Here is a 24,521-nt window from a genome sequence, read left to right on the forward strand (position 1 = left end):
TGCTCAACAGGGAACAGATGCTTCCACACGGATCAGGGTAACCTGCCACGGTTATTAGGAAAGAGACCCCACGTCCATGCTTGGGATGGCAGAACATCAACTGCATTCTCTCCTGGCCAGGGACACCAGGCGGAGTGTGGTGTGGCTGCGCATGCGTCACTGGCACAAGCTCGCGTTTCCTGGGAGACCTGGAACAGTCTAGACAGGCCGCAGTGTCTTGTTTTAAACCAAAGCCACAGCCTTATTCTAAAGAGACCTCAAATTAATAATAAAAGACATAACTTCTCCCTGATCTGGAGTCTGCAGAATCTGAGCTGAGCCCTGCTGGGAAGGCTGACACCTGCAGATTCACCCTCGTGGCCTCTGGAGGGCTCGGCACTCCCTGAAGGACAGCTTAAGTGTCCAAGCTGCCCGCTCCTGGGTTTCTTGGGTCTGTGGTTCCTCCGTGCCAAAGACACAGGACACGTGAGGCACACGTGGGCACTTGTCCCATGGGCAGAACAAAGCACGCCCGCCAGGCCCCCCCCACGTCACTTTACAATCAGAGCACAGGCAGGCAGCCGCATGAGGGACAGTGCTCACACAGGAAGACCCATGCACCCCTATTCCTATCCTGCGCCCTTCCCCAGGATCCCCACCCTGACTTTCTAGAAATTTTCCATCTCCCCCCAGGCCCCACCCTCTCACCATCAAATCTGAGTCTCTTCCTCTGTGCCATCTTTGCATGTCCAAGTATCAGCCTGACACAGACATTTATCTGCTCATCAGTGTGGATTTTCTGATTCTATAGAATCAAATTATTCTGTTTTGGCCAACAGAATTAACCATTAAAAAATTTCCAACCCTGCCTAAACCAATCTCAGGCTGCAGTGTGACCTAACCCACTTACACATCAAACATCCCTCTGCATTGGCATCACCTTTGTAGGGGGAGGCTGTGGGGAAGCTGGGAGTGGAGAAGGGTGGAGAAGAGGAACCTCAGACATGCTCGGCCCCGGGGCAGCCCCTGATCTCTGCAGATCTTCTGTGAGTCTCCTGGAGAACTGTCTAATTCCCAAACTGCTGTGCCAGTCATCTTCCATCAACAGGGACATTAAATGAATACCTAGTGATACATTTCTTTTTTTCAACAGAGAATACTGTATGAGTTTGCTTGGGTTGCTATAACAACAAACCCCAGACTGAGTGGCTTAAACAACAGAAATTTATTTTCTCACAGTTCCCTATGCAGGAAGTCCAAGATCAAGGTGCTGAAGGTTCGATTCCCCTGGAATCTCCTCAGCTTGCAGGCAGCTGCCTTCTTGCTGTGTCCACACCCGGCCCTTCTCTGTGTACGCACACCCTGGCTGTCTTCAGGTGTGTCCAAACTCTCTCTTCTCATAAGGACAGCAGTCATATTGGATCAGGACCCACCCTAGTGGCCTCCTTTAACCTACCCACCTTTGTCAAGACCCATCTTCAAAGAGAGTCACATTCTGAAGTCCTGGAGGATGGGGTTTCCACGTGTGAATTTGGGCAGGGCACAGGCCAGCCTGGGAAGACCTGGTGCCCTTCTCCACCGGGCTGCACACACTGGCTGTGCCATTTTCTCACTGTGAATCACAGGGCAGATTCCTTCACCTGCCAGGACCTTGCACCCAAGTCTTCCACATGCAGGGAAGCATTGCCTCCCTGGGGGCCTGTCGGCAGCCCGTTGGGGAGTGGTCACTGCATGCAGCCAGGGGTCCCAGGGCCCACGCCTCCCAGAACAGGGGGCTCCCAAGGAGGTTGTGCTCTCTGCTTTGTCCAGGAACCTGTTCCATTCTGGGTCTAAACAGGTAAATACAGGTGTTAATTTTTACTTCTTGTTACACAAAATTTGATACCAAAATTTCTTGTCTCCTCTGAAGTCACTAAAGGGTTACGGAGATGCCTTCCAGTGGTTTTTCCTGCCTTCCCTTCTCTCAGCTTCTATTTTTAAGGTGATTTTCTATATTTTCAGTTTTTTCTTCTTCTCTTGGCTAAATATGGATCTGTAATTAACATATTGTCACTTAGCAAAGTTTTATTTACCACCATTATTTATGTCCAGCCTTCCTTTGCCTTTATGAACTGAGAAATGGATATTTTTCTGATTAAAATTTCCTTTAAGACTCCATTTCAACCGAAAAAAAAAATTTTTTTACATTTTTAACCTGGTTTCCCCTAATTATCCTTCTTCATTTTTAGTTTACCTTCAGTGAGTAAAGGACTTTGATAAAAATCAAAATACCACTTTACAAATAATACCAGTCCCCTCTAGTCTCAGCCAGTGATCAACACTGTGTATTATGGTGGTCTGCTTCTCCAATCTGATCACTCTGCTTGATGTCTTTAACCGGATTTCCACCTCCCACCCTAACTTCAATAGCTCAGCACATTTCTTTTTAAATCCTCACCTGAAAGCCCTGTGCCTCTGGTTCCTGTGTGTGTGAATCAATTCTGTGAGTCTCTTTCCCTGACTCAGATCACAAGGAGTCTGGCTTGTTCTGTTTCTTTAGCTTTGCTGACCACCGTCAACTTCGCTGTCTCCGTGCACTTACTGGAGGGGAGGCCTGTCCTCCTTCACTGAACGTGTGCATGACTAACGAATGCAGAGTCCACACAGGACTTAACTGACTCCTGGTTGCATCATGCATTTGCTCCTTGAACTCCAAGGTGTTCTGCACCTGCAGCTCACACAGTCAGCAGTTAACTCTGTGCTGCCTACTAACGTGCTTGTTAGATCAGGCCTGGGCCTCCTACTTTTAAAGACAGAAGGTCTGATAATCCCTCTCCAATCTGTCCAGGGAATGCAGGGTCTAAACGCTCATGGTCACAGGGAGACTCAGCCCCTCTCTAGTCCTCCATTGCTGTGTAACAAATGATCACAGATTTAGTAGTTTAAAGCAACATGCATTTATGAGCTCCTGTGGTCAAAGGTCTGGGGAAAGCTTTGCTGCATCCTCTGCACAAGGTATTACACGTCTTCAGCCAGGTGCTGACCAGGGCTGGGGCTTCATCAGAAGTCTGGATGGTGCAGGACCCACTCAAGGGGGCACATCGCTGGCAGGATCAACTCCTTGCTGTTGGGAGCTCTGTTTCTCACTGGCTATTGGCTGGAATCTGCTTCAGATCCTGGTTACATGGCTCTTTGCATAGGGCTTTTCCTCAAAGCCAGCAAGGAAGATTTTATTAGAGCATTATTGACAGCAAGACAAAAGTTACAATCCCTACTAAACTAGTACCCAAAGTGGCATCCTATCACTTTAGCCGAATTTTACCAGGCAGAAGTAAGTCTAGCCTACACCCCAGAGGAGATCACGCGATAGTGTGAATACCAGGAGGTGGGGTCGTACCAGCCCCACTTGGCATCTGCCCACTATGCCTTCCAAAAGTGTATGTATCTATACAGCCTCTTTATAAGGAACCTGCAGGCTTCCAAGATCTCAAAGCTGCCTGTGGACTGAGATGGCTCTATCGAGGTCAGGATGCAAGAGGGTTGTGGCAGACACAGAAATGAGCCCCGAGACCTCCTGCTGCAGGGAGCACAGCCTGCTTGCAGCATTGGACACCGCCTCTCTGGATCCACGCAGTATTCTTAAAGAGGCCACGTTTGCTACAGGCTGCTGTCAAGGCCTGAGAACCTCTGGTGTTATCAATGCAGGGCCGTTCCCGCCAGATTTGCAACTTTTACACAGATTTGGGTCCAGAGTCCATTGGTCTGGACAAGCCATCGCCAGATTGGCCCTGGGGCCAGACACTCCTCCCCTTGCCTCCTTCCTCCCTTCCTTCTCTCCTTCCATAGGTCAGGTCTTCAAAGCTCCCCTTCCTGGCTCTTGGCCTTATCCCTTATTCTTCACAGGTGTTTCTTCTAGTGAATCTTTTGCATGCTAAGGCCACCTTGAACTTGCTTCTTGGAGGTCAGAACCAACACAGGGATCTGAAAGAGAAAGCAAGATCAGGATTCATATTTAGATGCCAGGACATTTGGGGCTTGATGCAGTTGGATCTGAGTGTCACTAAAGGGAAGAGGAATTGTTCCACCCACCGGGTCCAGAGGAGGCCCGTTACATGCATCCAGAGACCCATGGGCAGCAGTGGACAAAGCAGACCGGACCTCAGGATGAATGTGTCTCTATTAGCCATAGCAGGGACGGGAGGTCCTTGGCACAGCATCTAGGGTTTCTCCATAAGGGTGGCTTTGTCTGCACCCCCATGTTGTGCACCCTGGATGGAATGTTTGCAGTGGCATCTGTGGTTGGCTTTGGGCTAACAGATAGCACCCTAGGCTTAGCAATGAACCCATTCTCTTACTCATATTAATCTCAGATGACATGCTGAGAAGAGTGTGTGGCCCACGTTCTTCCTGGTGACCTGCCAGCCACCCTCTAGGAGAGGCACTGTTGGGGGCTGGAGCAAAGGTACCTGAGCCTCAGACTGCAGCGCAGCCTCCAGCTCTCAGCTGGAACCCAAACCAGGGCCTTTGAACAATGTCAGAGAGGCCTGACCTGACACCCTTCACTACTGGAAGTGGCATTGTCATCCCAGCCCTGTATGGAAACCAACAAAAATTCATAATAAATTCCATGTTTAAGCAACTTGAAAAATAAATGAATCTCACCCATTACAAAACAGAAGGGGAAAGAAAAACAATTCTACAAATCGTAAATGAGTTATCTGAGACATCAACCCCACTATTTTGATTTTACTTACTAGGAATATGTTACCTTATAAAATCTGAGTAATCATTCTCATTAAATTTAGGTATGCATTCAGCAAATACTTATTAACTTTATTATGTATCAGGCTCTGTTCTAGGTACTGGGGAAATATCAGTAAGTCAGGAAAAAAATAAACCAAAAACATCGATGAAATCCCAGAATGACAGCAGTCACAGGAATGGAGACTTGGAGGGGACTGCATGTCAGAGGTGGAGTTACACTGGGCGATTTTGAAAGGACTTGCTCACACACATGAATATTTTCTTAAAAATACTTTTGGATTGACCACAATTGCATTTTTGCTAGTGCAAGAAATTTCCAGATATCATATCAATAGGAAGGTTTTGTGTGCTTGTTTGTGTTTCCTCCTAAATTGACTGTGCAAAATTAACCTTCCATCTACCCCTCAGTTGTGACTGCAAATGGGACGGGAAAGGCAGAAATCACAGAGCAGTGTGACGACATTGCTGGCGCCATCTGCTCAATGTGGGGCCGACGCCTGGGTTCGTGGAGCCTCTGGGTTAGCGCCAGAGTGAACAAATCTGGAGCTCCCTGCAGTGCTCCGCTTAGCAGCTGTGCTTCCTGTTGGAAACTCGGTGATAAAATGCCTCTCCTCTGTTCCACGTGTCGGCATCGGGTTGGCAGATCTGACAACTATTTCCAGTTCCCTCCCTGTCCTCAGGCTGCACTAGGGAGACTCTAAAGCCCAGCATGAGGCCCAGTCCTAGCTCCATCCTCTGTGGCTGGTGTCTGAAAATTCTCAGTGGTGGGTCATGAGTTCAGTGGGACTGTGCGGGGTGCAGAGCCCCTGCCCACCTGCTAGCCGGCTTTCCCTCATCACCCCACGCACCCCATGCACCCCAGCACCGATTCTCAGCACCTTCTCCCCTATGCCTCCTCCACCCAGCCACCTCCACCAAGCACCGAGGCACAGGCGCAGTAAGGTTTGGGCAGGCGCCCCCTGTGCAGAGTCAGGTGGAAGAGCCCAGCACCTGCGTCTGTACCGACCTCACGAGCATCCAATCCAAGGCAGCATGAATGGCATTAATCAGAAAATAAAAAACTCAAAAACTCAATGGCAGGTGAGAAGGGGACCAGAGAAGGAAGGAAAATTTTCCCTTGCCTTTTGAGCAAGAGGACCTGGAGTTTCCACTGGGCATCAGTCCTGAGAATTACACAGCCAGCCCCACCCACAGCCCCAGAAATTCCACATCCCACCTTCCCTGCAAGTGCCAGGCAGCCATGTGATGGATCTGGCCGACACAGCCCACTGCCGGACAGAGCTCCCCAAGAGCCGGAGATGGTCCTGTCTCACTCACTATTAACCACTCACTGTACAGAACAAAGAGCAGGTGCTCAGTGGAACCTGATAGAATTAATTAACTAAATCCCACACACCCTGTTTCCGTGTGCTTGCTAATGGTCTGTCAAGTGCTTGCATCATTTCTTGCACTTAGTGCAGCCAATCCTGAGAACAAGGGGTCAGTGCAGAGCGTGATGACAAGATTTCACCAAGTTTTTTTTAGTTTTCATTGCACTTCCTACATTAGACAGCTATATTCAGGATATGAAGATCAATGTGTAAAATGCTTTTGGACCCCAGATTCTAATAACATAAAAATACATTTCTATCCCTTTTAATGATTTTTGCCTTAAATTCCAAAGAGAATGCACACACTAATACACGCATACACACCTATGTATACCTTTGACTCACACTTTTGCCCACGCTTTATGGGCAACTTCTTGTGCTTTGGATGGGTCTCTAATAGTCTAGACAAATAGCTGGAACTTTTAGTTTTTTGTAACCAGGATGAAAATCTTTTTCTTTAAATGAGACAACATCTAATTTGCATTTATTATGGGTACAGCTTTGAGTACTTCTTTATCACTTTTTTTTACCCTTTCTTAACTTTTAATGAATTACAAAGTTGTTGATTTGTTTTGTTTTTTAATATAGAGCTTTGCTTGTTTATTCCTAGGGTTTTATAAAAACATTCCATCCTTGTTAGAGTTTTGATCTAGAGTGTCTCTCAGAGTCTCATGAGCTGAGAGCTGGGCTTTTAGGAGGTGGATGGATCCCAGGGCTGTGAGCTGTCAGTGTCTGAGTGGAGAGCTAGAGTGGGGACCTAGTTGGAGGAAGTCGGTCACTGGGGCGTGCCTCCAAGGGTGTATCTCCTCTGTCTGTCTGTCTGTCTCTCTCTCTCTCTGCCGAGATCTGACGGCTTTCCTCCACCCTGCCCTTCCTCCTCACCTTAGGCCAGAGCAATGGAGCCAACTGACATGGGCTTGACCCTGAAACCACGAGCCAAAATAAATCTCTCCTTCTCCCGGTTGCTCTTGGCAGACATTTTGGCCGCACAACACCAAACTGCCTAACACCATCCTTTATCTGTCTGTTACGACTTAGTTACAACGAAGCCCATCTTTCTACTTAAACCGCGTCTTGGGAAGACAAGGTCTCTGTGCTCTCTCACTTCCTCATGCTGCCTGCCCTGCTCCCAGAATCTGAGAGATATCTGACCGTCACCTGCAGACCGGCCTTCCTCGCCAAGGACTCTCCCTCTAGAATCGCATTATCATACTCGCGCCCACCGTTCCCTGCACGTCCTGACGCCCCTCTGGTGACACCTTTACTATGAGTTGCTTCTGTTTCTGCTTTTCCACTCTCTTGAATAACCTGTTCCTAAGGAGAGCAACCGTATTTTCTGAGCGCTTCATAGTTGAAGCCCCCCTGGGCCTTCCACATGAACAACGAATAGGTTAGGAACAGAGTTCCAAGGTCCCCGTCTTTTCCTCAGAGCCTGATAGAAATCATGGCTTTCCATTTCTGTGTCAATGAGAAGCTTAACAACAAAAATAATTTTCAATGTCTTTCACTCTCAAAATCTCACTTACTGAGACCACGTGGGATTGTGCTGTGTACTGGAAATGCAGATTCGTCACCAGAACGTGGCCCAGAGGCTGCCGCTTTCGATATCCCTCACTGCAGACGTCTCCACAGGCACCGCCACCAGCCTCCTCTTGCTATTCGATCTTTCTTTGATGGTTTTTGTGCTTTTACCTTCCATGATCTATGTGTTAGGAGGTTTCTCCTCCTGCCCTTGGCATCCTTGCTTGGGGTCGGCACATGGCCTCCCAGTTGGTGCTCTTTCCTGAGACGTGTCCACGGCAGGAAGGGCCTTCTTCTGAGCCGCCACTTCACTGACCAGCGATCCAGCTCGCACTCATTGTGTTCTCCTCTGCCCCAGTGGAGACTGGATCGGTGACATCATCTCAGTGATCAGTGTGCAGCTGTGCCCAGCTGCAGGGCAGGTGGCTGTGCCATCCCCGAGGGACACACTGAATGTGGTGAGTTGGAAGAGATGGGCCCAGAGAAAGCTTACCTTCCAGCAGCAGGTCGGTGGCCTACAAGAGAACGTGGGAACCCACCACTGTGCAAAGAGGAGGTGTCTGGGGAGGGGCTTCGGGTCAGGCCCCAGCTCCCCTAGAGTACCGCCTGCCAGTCGGCCAGCCTCCCTCTGCTGTGCGGAATGCCCAGGATGGCCGACTTCTAGAGGAAAGCTCCCAGCTTTAGAGCCTGTTGTCCGTGGCCACGTGGCCCTGTGGCTTTGGGCCTGTGGTGGCACAGAACGTCACGGTGCAAATGCACAGAGGAGGAGCCTCTTCATTTCCTGGTGGCCAAAGAGAGTGCTGAGAGCCATTGCCAAATAGGAATGACCCATGGCATGACCCAGGTCATTTGCGGTGACATTGCTTGAAAGGTGACCTTGCTCAAGGACCAGGGCAGATCCCGGTTTAGGGCGGATCAGGGTTTAGGGCTCTCCTTGGGTTTAGGGCGGTTCCAGGTGTATCCTGCTGGGAATAGGGCGCATCCAGCTGGGAATAGGGCATATCCTGCTGCCTCAGGTGCCCCACCTACTCCTTGAGTTCCCGTTTGTGCCCAGCCAGTCTGCGGCAGAGAGAACAGAGGATGGGGGGTGGGGAGAAAGGCTGGGGTCCCTAGCCCCCATCGGGGCACACGCCTGGTGACCTGCCTCCTCCCTCTAGGCTGCACCTCCTGAGGGTTCCACCAGCTCCCAGGAGTGCCACAGGCTGGTGGCCATGCATTCAACCCCTGGGGCTTTGGGGACAACACAGACCTGAACCACAGCAGCACCACCTGTGATCCACAAGGAAGTCACAAAGGTTTCCATCAGTGGCTTTTCTGCACAGGTTTCGTGGGCCCCAGAGAGGCTTCCCAGTCCTGGCTGACCACAGCCGTCCAGGTCCTCCTTCAGCCTCCACTGGCGAGGTTAGAACCCCATCCTCCAGGGCTAAGACGCTGCCCCGGGCTGCACTGTGCTGCTCCGTGTCTGGTTTCTGAAACCTTGGTCAGTGCGACCACCAAGCCCTCCTACGTATCTCCTTATCAGAGTCCCCTGGCGAAGCCCTGCCTCCCTCCCCCGACAGAGCAAACCTCCATGTGAAATTAGCACAAGAGGATGGGGGCTGTGGAGGGAGACGTGGAGCCAGTCACCTGCTGAACCTCTCGCCTGCTTCACCGTCCCACGTGGCCACAGGCCGGGTGCCCCTCACTGGCGGCCCTGAGCTGCACCCTGACCTGTCAGGCAGGCCCTCGCCCTGTGAGCTCTCCAGCTCACGGCCCGTGGCGGACATCACCCACCAACTACTGCCTGTATGTCTGACTCTGGCCCTGGCTGAACTCGTTTTCTGCTACTGTGGTAATGAATTACCACGAACTTAACAGCTCCAACAGCATAAACGTGTCCACCTAGGCTTCTGCAGGTCTGAGGCCCAGGGAGGGCCTTGCTGGGCTACAATTTAGGTGTCAGAGCTTCATCCCTCTCTGGAGACTTGCAGCCTTATCCTGGCTGTTGGCAGAACTTGATGTGGTGCTGCCGCGAGACCAGAGTGTCCATTCCTTGCTGGCTGGAGGCGGGGGGCTGCCATTGGCAAACCAGAGGCCTCTCTCAGGCCCCTGCACACAACCACCTACATCTTGGCGACGGGTGTCTCACCTTCCTCACGATGCCATTCTGATTTCCTTTTCCTCCTCTCCTACTTGTAGGGACTCGTGCAATTAGTTTGAGACACCTGAATAATCCAGGACAATCCCTCCCTCCCTCTCAAAGCCCTTACCCTTAATCTACCGGCAAAGTCCCTTTTGCCATGTCAGATCTTACCACCACAAATTCCAGGTGACAAAGTGTGGACATCTTAGGAGCTGTTGTTCTGCATGTCACACACTAAATCCAAATGCTGTGCAAAGTGTGCTCCAGGAGATCACAGTACATCAGATGACGACGCGGGCACTGGAAAGGAACTCTACTGGACATGCTGGGGATGCAGAGGGGGGGGTGTTTGGCTAATTAGCGCCCTCCAATCTGTGTGAACTTCCATGTAAGTTTTTTTCTGGAGCAAATTGCAAGAAGATTGACATGGTCAGGAAAGAAGGTGTTATTAGATGGCCCTTGTGGCCACTGCACAGTGTCCTTCTGGGTTACGTCTGAGTCCCCTTGATTGCTGTCACCCCCGTGGGGAGCCTCCTTTTCCCACAGCACCAGCTGCTGCTGCCAAGCTCCACTGACACCACTTGACTTCCAACCATCAAGGATTCTGAGACCAGAGCCACTGCCATCAAACTGACCCACCACTCAAAGAATTATAGATTACAACCATAAACATAACACAACTGTGTTTTATCCGTGAGTTCATTTTATCCACTGACATTCTAGGGAGAGCATTGGCCAATAAAGGATCTGGGTTACATAATGGACATCTGTGCGGGGACTGACCCCATGGAGAAGGGTGACTGACACCTCCGAGGTCTTGGCCTGGCAAGGATGTAATTAGGAAGCCGGCTGAGGGGCCTGACAAATCCCTGCTCGCTGATGGAATACTGATGCACCGAATATATTTGGCTCTTGGTGTTGGAATCAGCTTCCCAATTAACCGTTTCCTTCCTCTTCTGTCCCTGTCGAGGCCGGGGCTCTCCTAGCATTTCTGCATTAGTTCCAGCAGGGCTCTCCTGCAGGACTCGGTGGGTCATCTTTCAAATGATTGTTTCTGGCCATTATGAACCTGAATAGAGATTTATGTCTTTAACTAATTCATCATTTAAAAAATGATTTTAAACAAATTCAAAAAGTTCTGCAAGAGTAATAAAGGAAGCCCTGTACTCCTCCTCTGAGTCCTGTCCTGCGCTCTGCTCCAACTCAACCCTGCATTTCCCCCGATGCCCCCCATCTACCTCCAAGAGGAGCACATGCCTCACAGTTGTGCTTTGCAGCCTTCTGTTCTGCTGTGTCTCATGCCACCACCCTGCCTCCCTCCATCGTCTCACTGGTTTTCCCACTTCACAGCATGACCCCATCACCCTCTTCCCTCCCCATTCCACCTGCTCGTTCTGCCTCAGTATCCCCTTCCCAAGGACCCAACTAACAGTGGGCCCAGAGGTACCTGAGAAGCAGGCAGAGCTCTGGACACGATGATTCAGTGTTCTAAAGATCTCAGTTCCCCTTCCCCAATTAACCTGTAAACTCAACAAAATTCCCACTAAAAGACCAAGGAGCTTCAAGTAGCTAGAAGAGTTGACCGTGAAATTCATGTGGGAAGTTGGATATGCTAGGAAAAAAAAAAAAAAACAGAGGAAAAAGAAAAAAGTCTTACAATACACGAGCACCTCCCAGGCCTCCTGAGGTGACAGCGTAGGCTGGGACAGGAACAGGCAGCCAGGCAGGTGGCATGGAATTGAAAACCCAGAAAAGACCCAAGCCCAGGTTGAAATGCAGTGCACAGTAAAGGTAGCACTTCAAGTTCCCAGAGCAAAGGTGAACTTTTTAATAAATGGTGCTAGGCCACCAGGGAGCCACTGGGAAGATGACAGAGTCAGATCCACACCTCTCACCATACGCAGGGATCAATCCAGGGGGATCAGAGATCTGAAGCCGCACACGAACCACACACACGGCACAGGTGAACCCTTCTTTGGCCTTGGTACATGTCCCGTCCGGCAGGACACATCAACGTGGGCAGCGAACCTAGATGGGGAGGAATGAAGGGACAAGAGACACGAAAGGTGACAGCAAGACAAAAGTTCTGATCAAGCTGCAAACTTTTATTGTTCACACAGGGGTATTTATATGCTGGGGATGGGGAAGCTCTTCACAATTGCTGGATGTGGGTGGGTAAAACTGCCAGCTGTAAAATGTCTGATGATCCTGATAACTGCAGGGTGTTCCAGGGAGATAGGTAGCTGCAGGATGCCTTCAGGGCAGAATGTCTCCCAGGGGGCTGTCAGGCTAATCTTTGAAGGAGAATTTCCTTCTAGTTCCCCACAGGTACAGAGAAAGTCTCTCAAACCGTGACACAATCAGAAGAGTGACAAATGTCAGGAGTGGTAAATTTGAGCCGGTAAGTACAAAAAAGTCATTTGCATAGCAAAGTTATCATGAATAAAGTCCAAAGATAGAGGAAAATATCCTCACAATATCAGAGACAATAGATGATATTTCTAACATAAATGATTCCTTGAAATTGAAAGGAAAATCTCTGAAAACTTGACAGAAGAGTGAGCCAGAGGCATGAACAATTAGAAAGATATAAAAATGACCCACAAACATGAGAATATTTTCATTCTCATAATAGAAGAAATGCAATTTGAACTATACTGAGATGGTATCAGGGTGCTTTATACATGTTCAAATTCATCAAAAGGTGTTCATTTGATAGGTACACTTTTTATATCAATTAAATACAATAAGATTTATGGGCTGAGGCTGTACTCAGTGGTAAAGCGCTTTCCTCGTATGCAGGAGGCACTGAGTTTGATCCTCAGAACCACATAAAAATAAAGATACTGTGTGTTCATTTACAACTAAAACATATGCATAAAAATATTTTTTAAAAAGAAAACAAGTTTTACCTGAATTTTTAAAATTATTTAATTAGTAGAGGGATGTTTCCTTATGATACACTGAAAGCCCAACACAGAAAGTCTTAATTACCTTCAAATTCGGCCATAAAACGTTGAAACTGTATAGAAAGGTATTTAGGAAAACATAAATAGACATGATATTTAAGGAATTTCAGGTTTTACATGTTCATTATACCTCTGTTGGTCTGCAGATTCAATGCAAATACATGTGAAATAAAATAATTTTAAAAGAGCACGGGACCCAAGGAATGACTTTTCTGGTAAATATGAAATTCCTCAAGTTGTCGATATGGATAGTAAACATAGAAATTAAATGTTTTGGTAAAACAGTGATATCACATCATGAAAACCAAGGTTAAATTGGAAAGCAATAAGTAGTCAATTTGAGAATTAGGAGTGGTGCCCCACGATCTTGCATGTACAACTGAAAGGAATATCTGGGGGAAAACACTTTGGATTTGGGAGAAAAACAGATTGATTACCTGTATGGTCCTGAGGGAGGCTGACAGGAAAGCTGTTAGCCTCTCTCCAAAGCACTGAACTAAACCTCCTGAAGCTCATAAACAGGAGAGAAACGGAAATTTCCCAAACATAAAGAGAAAGAGATAAAAGCTCAGTGCTATGGTTAACGAAATATGTGCAAAAGTTGTCCACTCCAGAATATAAAACTTTGCTGTGAGAAACTAAAGTCAAAAACAGATGGAGGTATACACTTCCCAAAAAATGTAAATAAATGAAACACACTGGGATCCCATTCCTCACAGATCAATTGACAAAAGATTGTAAATATAATATTCTACACCCAAATCACACTAAAAAGAATGCAAATGGGTTTACAGTTATGAAGGAGAATTTGACTATTTCTAACAAAAACACATATGAGTTTGCCTTTTGATTCATTGATGTGAAGTCAAGGTTTTTCACTGCAGAATTGCTCATAATGACCAAATATTACTCCCCAGAGGCCTTTACCTAGATTGTGGGTGAAGACGCCAAGGTCTACCCACACCATGGAGTGGCAGTGGGTAGCAGGCAGATATGGGGAGATTTCCAGAAAGCATCCCTGGATTTTACAAAAGTCAAAGTTAAAAAGAGGTCAAAAGGTGAAAAGTGAGATTAAAAAAAATACACGTGTCTCTGTTCATTTGTGCAAAAAGAAGCTCAGGAAGAATAAAGCAGAACTGCTGGAATTGACTACCTCCAGAGAATGAGTGAGAAGGACGGGGGAGAAGAGAGCTCCCTGAGCTTGGTGCGGACTCGTGGAACCACACTGAAGCACGAGTCTCCTATGCTCAAAATCAGTAAGAAAAAGAAAGATGACAACAAAACACAGACACAAACCAACCAACTTGACTGTCGTGGGGTTTCAAATGAGTAACATAACCATGCTGAAAGATGGGGAGGAAGGACAGGTGGAAAGCCACACGGACCTGGTATTTTGACATCCGTCCCCAGGCTAGAAGCAGAAAGAACAATGCACACACCCTGAGTTCCCTGGCTCTGTTCCCAGTGTCAAAGGTCAGCACTGAGCTGATATGCACGCTAGCACTGAAGAAATAGCTAAAGATACTGTGTGTCGTGCAGGACGCATTTCTCAATATTGGAGAAAAATACTACAAATATGGAGAAAGGGGAGGTAGAATGAACCCATAAGTAAAATATTTCAATACAGGTATCAGTATGGCTTTTAGGGTGGGTGGAGAGGTAAAGACTAAATGACAGATACAGAGATTAGAGATGGACTGATATGCAGATAGATGTGTAGATATATAACAGACACAGAGATAGGTGATAGAGATATTGATAGATGACATGGATATGTAGAGATAGAAGATTGACACGTGATGATAGCTAGCCATTGGCGTAAATATTCCTTTTACTCTGTCTGCTGAGTGGGCCCAGAAGCAATGACACCAAGTGGGAATGGGCTAATGTGGCCCCCAGCACTTGGCTTCTAAACACCATTCCTCACCAAAAAATAACCAGGACTTCTTGGAGAAATGACTGATTTCAGATCTAAAAGTGGGAAACTACAAGATAAGTCTGGAACACCTTGTGCCTGAAGGTAAAGAAGAACATGGGAACATGGTGAGGGGACACGGGCCATCAGCCATCGTACAGGTTCTCTCACCAGCCAATCTGGGCCCATTTGACCATCAACACCAAGAATGCAAAACACCGACATAACAAGCCAACAGAGGCAGAAGCGGAAAGTCCTCTAGGAGAACGGCAGCCAACTCATGTCAAAGGAGCCCTGCAGTGAGGAGAGCTCGTTCAGCGTCCAGCATGATAAACACAGATTCAGGATGTGATCATGACATCAGAACCGTCTCTTCCACTGGGAAAACCCAGGCTGGGGTAGAGCATAGGCCCCAGGCGGCTCAGATCAAAGGAGTGATGTGCCCTGACTGTGAGTCCATCTAGCCAGGCACTTGGGACAGGGCGTCCAGACGAGTCTGGAGAGCTACAGGGAGGGATGTGTTCACCCAGCCGCTGCCAGACCAGTCTAACTGCTTGGCCCCTCTTCAAGGACAGCCTAGGTGGCAAGTGACAGGGAGGAAGGTGGTGTTCTGCCAGCCTGAGGATCATGGTGCTAAGCCAGTCCCCAGACACTTCTCTTGGAAGTTGCAGTTAGGACTCCTTAGCACCAAAACCCTGCCTCTTAGAAAGCCCTCAACACTCATTCTCAAATCACAGGCTTCTCGTCCTGCAGGTGGAGGGTCTCCTGTGACTTGCTGTATTTTTTAAGACAGTGGATGATCACTGTCGCTGTTCTAACGTACCTTCCTGGGGCGGGTGCCGTGAGGTTGGCTTCTGTCTCGGACAACCCTCCTGAATGACACTAAGGGGCATAAAGACGTTCTACCAGACCTGACTAAATCATCCTAATCCCATAAACCATGGGCGTCCCTGCTGCTAATCCCAGCTCTAGGTTTCCTGTTCCCCAAGTCAGCCAAGTAGGGAATTCCATTAATGACCCACCCTGGCGAAATAATTCCCTCAGTGCTCACACAGGGAACACAGATTCGCAGCAGAGAGAAACGATATTGTAGGTTTCCACCTGACCCCTTTGCCTCTCATAACAAGGATGGAGGTGTGGCTTTGGTTTATTTATTAAATTGAAATGTCTATTCTCATCTATTTGCTGGTCACCACCAGCTTGGTGATAGGACAAGGGAAACTCTAACCCTGTGTTTGGTTTTGGGGACCCTTGTGAATCTGCTGAAGGAGTTTTTCTTCCGCTTTGAGAGGAGAGGAAAGCTGGATCTGCTCTGCCTGTCAGCAGCTCGTGCTTCCTGAACAGCTGCAAGAAAAGCACTTTGACTAGAATGCGTCTTAATTGAACCTGCACATGGTGGTTCGCACATTCTCTTTTATCTAATGTCCTAAAGTCATTTCTCTTGCTGTTTCTGTAAACTGTCAGTTTCATAAGATTTATTTCATAAAGCAAAAATAATTTGATTCCTTTAATTTTTTTTTATTTTCTATATTACTATTTTGATTGTGCACATGTTTGAGTAAGACCCCCAGAGCACAGGAAACAAAAACACAAATAGACAAATAGACGGGATCAAAGGAAGAAGCCTCTGCACAGTAAGGAAGCGATCCACAGAGCGAAGAGACGGTGTGAGAGGTGAAGTTCTGCAAACGCTTCCGCTCTTTACAATGACTGCACGGGTTTCTTGGAAGAGTCTCGCAACCACATTAGAGAACACACGGGAAAGAGAAAATACCATCCAGCCCACTGTCCAGACAAGTGCTTGGTGTTGGCTCACTCTGCCTGGCCCGGGTCTGTGGTTCACCTTTTGATTTTTAAACTTTTTTTATATTCATGGTTTTTCATTTTATTTGTTCATATATCACTTTTATGCATAAAAAATTATTAATCCCCTACACAAGTCAATTTTAATTTCTTATAAATGCCTTACATTTTATCTAGTTTCCGGTGTGTTCAATTCTTTTATCCCTTGAGAAATTTCTTGGTGAAGGGTGTGCTTCTCCCCTCAGAAGCACCCAGAGCTTCCAGGTGAGCCCCAGGTGCACACAGGCCCCTCCCCCCTGCCTCAAAGTCCAGGTCGGGTCAGGTACTCTTGCCAGGTGGTGACTCCTCTCACTGACCCCTGGACACAGGAGCCCAAAGCACCCTGTTGTTCAATGGGACAGTCATGTCCCCTGGCAAGAGCACATGGCTTTAGGACCACAATGTCCAACCCCACGTGTGGCGAGCCACCCTGGGCTGTGTGTGAGCCATGAGCTTTTGAGCCCACGAGAGGACTGGCTGACCTTGCTGCTCTGGCTGGGCTGTGCCACCTATGTGTCCTTTCCCCTTGCTCTACCTTTGACCCCACCCGGCACCTGAGATGGCTGTGGCCTCCCAAGATGTCAGTCAATCTGCTGACCGCAGGACATCACCAAGCAACCCCCTGAAACCCCATCCCTTGACTGATTTGGGTTGAACCTTTTCGAATGTCTTTCCCCCAGTAAATAGGAGGGTTTCAGGTGCGCTCTCTCTTGCCTGCCTCTCTTGCCTCCCTTGGAGGAGCTGGGGCTGAGGAGCCACCAATGAACCCCAAGAAAAAAGTTCTTTCTGTGTCTGTGTGACTACTTAATGCCAGCCCAACTCACCTGGAGTGACCCTGACTGAATTAACCGAGTGTCGCAGCACCCACAGAGCTCCAGGTCGCAGGGATGGGAGTCACCTAGTCACCTGGAGTGGGGGGCAACGGTGGCGTTGGGTAAGAGAGGACACTCCTGCTGCACCTGGGTCCCAGGACAGTCTCAGGACTCCCTGGAGGGTGCCGACTTGGACAAGCTGTGGCTCTCCTGCACCTGGCCAGGGGGCTTCTGGGCAGTGTGGTCTTGCACTCACGGCTCACTGCTCTTCCTGTTGACTGTCCCAGGTGAGTGTCATGCTGTGGGATGCCATGCTGTGGGGTTCTACGCTGTGGTTCAGGCACCGCAAAAGCACCCAGAGAGTAGAGGTGGTGGAAGCTCTGCAGGCGGGATGACAAACTGCTGGCCCCTCCAGGAAGGAAGAGACCAGACCCCATACTCAGATTGCTACCAAGTGGTCGTTGGTCTGCTTGAGGAAGAGGACACCGTGAGGGCCCGGCGTGGGTCAGTACTGCCAGGGGGGCCACTCAGAGGCAGCAGAACAGCTACAACGGGGTCTATGGTGTCGGACACTGCACAGGCTTCTCTGCCCATGGCCATTTAGCACAAGTACCCACCATGCCAGGGTCAGATATCAACAAGGAAGGCTGGCAAGGGCACCTGGATGAGTCCTTTCATCCACTTGGTTACTGCTCCCTCCTTCAGCTGGTTGTACAGGACCCCGCCCACACTGCAGTGAGAGCTTTAGAAGGAACACTGCTGTCCTCCTGGGGTGGCATGGAGCCCAGGTCCCTGCTCCCAGTTGGCTTTGCCTTTAAGTCCTGCTCCAACACTCAGTCTTGAATGAACCATCACCACCCAACGCTGGATTGCTCTGGGCCTGCCCAACCATGTGACTTGTTGGGTCCATCAGAACCAGCACACGATGGGAGTTCCAGCTGCACAGTCAACTGCAGGGGTGACCAGGTTGTCCACATGTTCACAGGACATTTTTAGCTTCGTCTTCTGTTCTGGGAACCCCCTCCATCCTGAGAACTGGGACAGGTGGCGCCACAGTGCTCTGTGGTCAAGGGATCCATCACCCCCAGGGCTCACCAGCAGCTTTCCACAGAGCCTGTGGCTGCTGGTGGCCTGACATTGCTCCTGAACCCTGAGGGCAGGCTCTGTGATTCTCCCACCAGGACTTGCCTCTAGGACACTTAGAACAATCTGTTGTCCCGCCCCTGACACCTCCACAGGGTCCACAGACCTCTAGTGCAGTGGCATGGGTGCTGCATCTGCTGAAGGTCCCTTGGTCACTCTGAGCCCCTGCCGTTTGGGCAGCCTTCCATGTCACCAGGCATACGGACCAAAGCTGGATCTCTGGTGTACAGCGCAATGCCTGCAGAAGCTGAGGTTCACCAGGCAGATGCTCCCGGCCCTCTTTTTTTAAATAAAGAATGCAGAATGTAGCAATTTGCCTTATCCTTTGGAGGGAATTTCTAATGGGATCCTAAATCCTGGGCCCCAGCACCTGCTCTGAAGTAACCTCTCCCTGGCCCTCACCGTGGGCCTCCGGCATACAGCCCACCTCACTCATCACTACATGGTGTCATCTAGGCATGCACAGTGCCCCAGCAGGTCCACAAGAGTCCAAAACTCTTTGACCCACATCTTGAGAGAAGTCAGGAAGAGTTCCATGGCCCCTTGGAAAGATGACAAATGTGCACTGTTGTCTGTAACAGGTTTAATTAGTTAATGGTCTCTAGGTCTTTTTTTTTTCTGACTTAAATAGAAAAGAAAACATATAGTCTCCAAATGCATGGCTGCAGGGCCTGTACTTGGCATATTAACCTGCCCCACGACAAGGTCACATCAAGTGCAGCAGCTGCAGAGGGGCCACTCTTGGTTGAAACTGCAGAAGTTAAGAGTTAGCGTCCAGGTCCTCTGGTTCCCACAGGAGACTGTCTACAAATTAAACAGGATTACAGTTGAGGCCACCATCTCTGTATCATGCGAACCTTTGATGAGGGCACTCATCACCCCTGTAGCATGCAATATTGTTCTTATTTATTTTCTTGGGCAGGAGTGACAGCTCTTACCCTAGAGACCAAGGAACCCCTGTGGAGGCTCTTCCAACTGTGAAGAAGATCAGTCCCAATTAAATAATGAGGAACTGAGGAAATAAAAGGCACCAGATGGATTTGCCAAGCCACTGGACACACTCTAAGTTGGACTTTGGCTAGGATTTCACTCAGTACCTGGCCCCCACCTGTCCCTATTCCAACCAGGACCATGATGACACTTTGGATCTCTGACTGTCATTGTCAACAGACTCTATTGCTAATAGTATTCAAAAAGTCTGGGCACTTTCCTTTCCACCAGTGGACACTGAGTCAATGGCTGTAAGTCCCTTTGAGGAAAGACTCAGGGAACTGTTACAGCATACAGTTGTGATAACATCAAAAAAAATCTGGGAATTGGGGACCTCGGCAATCGATGGGCACCAGCTCAGGCTCAGAACTCAGCTTCTGGGGGTAACCCCTCCAGCCCTCTGCTCACCATTCCTGGTCTCCTCTGATGTGCATTTGCCCAGCATGGTGGGAGGCCCGTCGTGTTCCCTGGGGTGCTGGGCTCTGTTCAGTGTCTTCCCAGTTTTGTGCAGGCTATGCCTCCTGGATGCCTCTCCAAGTTTTCTGATTGTTTTGAGCACGGTGACAACCTAGTTTGGGGTGGTCTCTACTTACTCAGGGGCCCCAATGTCCCAGTCACTATCAGGGACACTGGCACTGTTCAGCCTCTTCTATGTTCAACCTGCCCTAGGGCAGCTCCACGGAAACACCCAGACCTGCGTGGAATGAGATGGGAATGTCCCAGTCATGGAGGCAGATGGCCATGGAGGGATTAAAAGGCCCAGGAGCGAGAATGTGCTGCACAGGGCAAAGTGGGAGGACTCCTTGGAACTTCTCTGTAACGCTGGAGGCCTCCGCCTGCGCTCCAAGGGCCTTGGTGAAGAGTGGACCCCAGCCTCCCCCTGCAATGGGGAGGGAGACACTGCAGTGAGACCTCTGGTCACTGCCAACCCAACGGAGAACTCTAGAGAGATGATTCCCATTAGAAGAATTCTACATTGGGAAGAAAAGCACAGGTCCTGGCCCTTTGTGCACAATCACTGGCTGAGGACTGCCCAGGGAGGACATGGCCTCTCCTCCTGTGTAGAGGAAGGTCCTAAAGGCACTGATGCCGGAGGAGCTCAGCTATTAGACCTCAGTAGCAGGTTCTTCCTGAAGGAGGATGAGAACAGCGAACCTTCAGGGTTGCCACATATCTGGTGTAATTGAAGGTATTTTTAAAATTATCTATACTCTTTCTCAGGCTTCCTCTAAGAATGTGTGTTTCTCTTGTAGGCACAAAACCTAGAAATGCATTTTATAAAAATAAATTGACAGGTTTGGCACATCTCACACTCTATCTTTGAGAAGGCGGAGTTTTCAGAATCAAGCCAGGTGCCCTGGCACATGCCTGTGATACCAAGGCTTGTGGGGCTGGGGCAGGAGGATCACAGATTCAAAGCCAGACGCAGTAATTTAGCAACACTGTAAGAAATCTACTGAGACCCTCTCAAAAAAAATTTTTTAAAAGAGCCAGAGATGTAGCTCAGTGATTAAGTGCCTAGGGGTTCAATCCCTAGGATGAATGGATGGATGGATGGATAGATAGATAGATAGATAGATAGATAGATAGATAGATAGATAGATAGATAGATAGATAGATATACAGACAAATAGATAGATATACTGACAGATAGATAGATAGATAGATAGATAGATAGATAGATAGATAGATAGATAGATAGATATACAGACAGATAGATATACTGATAGATAGATAGATAGATAGATAGATAGATAGATAGATAGATAGATAGATAGACAGATAGATAGATAGATAGATAGATAGATAGATAGATAGATAGGAGCAGATTAAGCCTTGGGTATCAATGCCTTGCGTAGTAACATGGCCACATAGATGCCCTCTCATAGAGCCATCTAATGATGACCCCATGAGACACCCCACCTTCCGTGGTCCGGACTGCCATGTGGTAGGTTTGCAACGTGGGGCCCGGTCTTCAGGCCCAGGACAAGAGGGGACTGGAGCACTAGCAAGGAGTTATCTACTCAAGGAAATTTCAAAAGGGCAAGCTCAGAAACAGAGCTGAGTCCAAGAGCGATGGAGATTGGCTGGGGGCCCCTCCGCGGGGTCTTTAGAAAGACAGAAGCAATCTGAGCTGTTGGGAAGAATCGCTGTTGCCCTGGACCCCAGGTTCTCGCCTCCTCTGGCCTCTCCCGAGGGCCTGTCTACAGGCTGTGACCCTCTTCCGGTCTTGTCTCCGCCTCCCGGGGAAGAGGTTTCACTCACCCTGCCTCAGGCCCCCCTGGGACTCAGTGACCACGGGACTCAGTAAATCCGGCCCGTTTCTCCTGTGGCAACCAGGACACAGTTCCAGTTTGCCCTGGGAGATTAGGGAAAATGAACACTCACTCCTCTCTGCTTTCATGGCTGGGAATCTTAATGACAAACTCCACTTTCTAGTGCTGTAGTAAGTGGTTCATTCTAGATCCTTCTCCTGTTAGAGAACTTTCTGGTTTATTTCTAGGTACTTTGCTGTGCTGTGCGTGCTTTAACTCTGAATTCTCAAGAGAAAGAGCAATCCTGTCCTGTGGAATGAACGTGAAGATTAATGAGTTGATACTTCCATGGAGAATGTGGGTGAGAGGCATTTTTTTAACCCAGAGTCATAGTCACAAGTGTTACAACATCCTCCTCCACTCTGGAAGCTGGCATGCTCTTACCTACTTGTTAATTCCCAGTTAAGGAAAACACGGTTACGGCTGTCACGCTCCTCCAGGGCAAATCAAGTTTCCTTGGGAACCTTCCATTAGGAGGTTTTAAAAGCACAAGGATGGGGGAGAGCAATGTGGGACTTAGGAGATCTCGTCCTCCATCCAGGCTCCGCTCTCACCTGCCCACAGAGCCCTTCCACCTCCATCCTCTCCCTGGGCCCAGGTCTCTTCCTCCTCAGTGAATGGGCCAGAGAGTGGGTTTTGACCCGTTCAAGGTTCAAGTCCTGGGGCTACCTGATGACAGCCAAGACCGTCTCCCAGGAAACACGTGGCACACAGCGTTCCACGCACCATCAAGGGAGCTGGGGAACCAGGGCGCCCCCTTCCAGGCTCTCGCCAAAGCACCCCAGACAACCACTGAAGTCTCTCCCAGCTCTTCAGTTTTGTAATTCCACAATGAAGATGTCTTTTTGGAGGAGAGGAAGAAATGGAGAGGCACCCGGCCACCAGCTTCCCCTGAAGTGCAGCCTGCTCTTTCATCATCTCCTGGGTCTCATTTAAGTACAAACTTGTGCAGAAAAGAACCAGCTCAATGCAGGAGGCAGGGGTATGGCCAGATGCTAGGCATTCCTGGCATTGTTCTCTGAGGCCACGCACATGCCCTTGGCTAACAGCTTTGTTCCTTTCTCCTGATGTGAGCTTGGACTTCTTCCCTATAATTTATGTCCACGGGCCGCCACGTTTACGTGAATTCCACGGCTGCTCTGCTGATGTCTGCTCTGGGGCTGTTACTGAGTCCTTACTGAACTCCACGACTCCTCAGGACACCTGCTGGAGAAAGTTCCAGCCCGTGGCTTCACATCCATTCATGTAGAGCAGTAGAACTCCTTTCAGCAGACCACACAGGGCGCCTCCATTCACAAAGCCACGTGTGCCATCCAGCCCTCTTGTATCAAAGCCAAGCACTCACTTCTGAGAGCTGGGCTCCGGGTGGAGGCTGCCCTCACTGGCAGGACTCCTGCGATACGGTCTCCTAACCGCCCTCTGTGCCAGACAACCGGCCTCCAGCATTCTCACCTCCGTGACTCAGAGACCTCACAGAACAGCCCCACTGCGAGCCCACCCCACCATGTGCGCTGATGAGGCCTGGTCATGCTTGGACACATCTGACCCCGAGTCTTTGGAAGTTTCAACAGTACAAATCCTTTGAGCTTCAAGCAACAGCAGCTCAACTCAAAGAAGCACAAGCCCAAAGAGGGATATATCAAAAGAGTCCTGGGGTATCTCAAGAACGCAGCAGCAAGAATCCATTTAGAGCTCAAAAGCAAAGTTAGCTCAGAAAACCCCCTCTAAGACGTCACTCTCCGTCTCTCACCTCCCAGCTCCCCTCACTGCCTCAGCCATGGCGGACACCACCGCTGCAGGCTAGAACCTGGGCATCTGAAGACCTGGCTTCTCCTTCTCAACCCAAGTCCCAAAGGCCCACCGCGCAGTCTTGTCCACCTTGAGTCCAATGCCCACAGAAGACCCAGCCCCCTGTAGCCAGCAGGTGGGGTCACAGGGTACCATCATGGCAGCTGGCACAAGAAGGAAGAAATAGGACACGGGACAGGTGAGCCAGGTCCCAGACACAGGTGGGGAAGGCACTGGATGGAAAAAACCCTCCCTCCTCCTCTTCTCCAGGTTCCAGCCTCACAGCCCAAAGCTCTCCAAGACCTCGTTTGCTAACAGTGACGTCAGTATCTTGGGAGAGGCTTGGTGTCCCCAAACTTTCCCAACTAGGACATCTTCATACAGACTGCCTACTAGGCACCAAAAGGAAAATTTAGGTTTATATACTTCTTCCTAGGAATGTCATCTTCTGCGATGGCCCCCCAAAAGGGCTCTGCTACCTTAGCCCACTCCCAATCCCCCAGCTCAGTTCTCACCTGGAAGCAGAAATTTGGCAAATTTTATTAACATGGGAATGGAGGAATTCACAAGTCAATGAAGGAAACAGAGGCACAGGGGACACTGAGAAATTTCCATCCATAGAGTGTTCCTGGAACTTTCCCATGCTCAGAAGGTCATGTCACCCTCACGATCCAGTTACTGCCCCAAAGCACACAGCCCAAGCCATTATGCCCCTCCAAACGCCATATACCCGTCTCTCTAAAGACTCTCTAAAGACAAAAGCATATTCAGTGCCAACTTCTGATCTAGAAAATCTGAGAGGCCAAGACAATCACCATTTATCTTTGATTTCCTGGAGAACACAGAACAAAAGAGAGTTCTGCAGGTAGCTCCTCTCGCATCCTGCTGGGAAAGACCTTCTAGAGCAGTAGTTCCTAAATTGGCATCATCTGCCCCAAGAGGCTCCAAGTGGTGCTCGGCTGAGCCAGAACACTGCTGTCATTATGTCTAAAAACCCGTGTGTGCTTCTCTA

General features: G+C 49.2%; 1 long non-coding RNA gene across 1 annotated transcript in view; it reads right to left on the reverse strand.

The window, feature by feature from the left end:
• Positions 1-1,185: 1,185 nt before the first annotated feature.
• The window catches only part of LOC144365682 (uncharacterized), a 54,850-nt gene continuing 31,514 nt past the window's right edge, over positions 1,186-24,521 (reverse strand). Inside the window, exon 3 of the long non-coding RNA XR_013424434.1 lies at positions 1,186-3,939. This is a non-coding gene — a long non-coding RNA (uncharacterized LOC144365682). The remainder of the gene's footprint in view (positions 3,940-24,521) is intronic.

Source organism: Ictidomys tridecemlineatus, chromosome 7 (genome assembly GCF_052094955.1).
Source record: "Ictidomys tridecemlineatus isolate mIctTri1 chromosome 7, mIctTri1.hap1, whole genome shotgun sequence".
NCBI lineage: Eukaryota > Metazoa > Chordata > Mammalia > Rodentia > Sciuridae > Ictidomys > Ictidomys tridecemlineatus.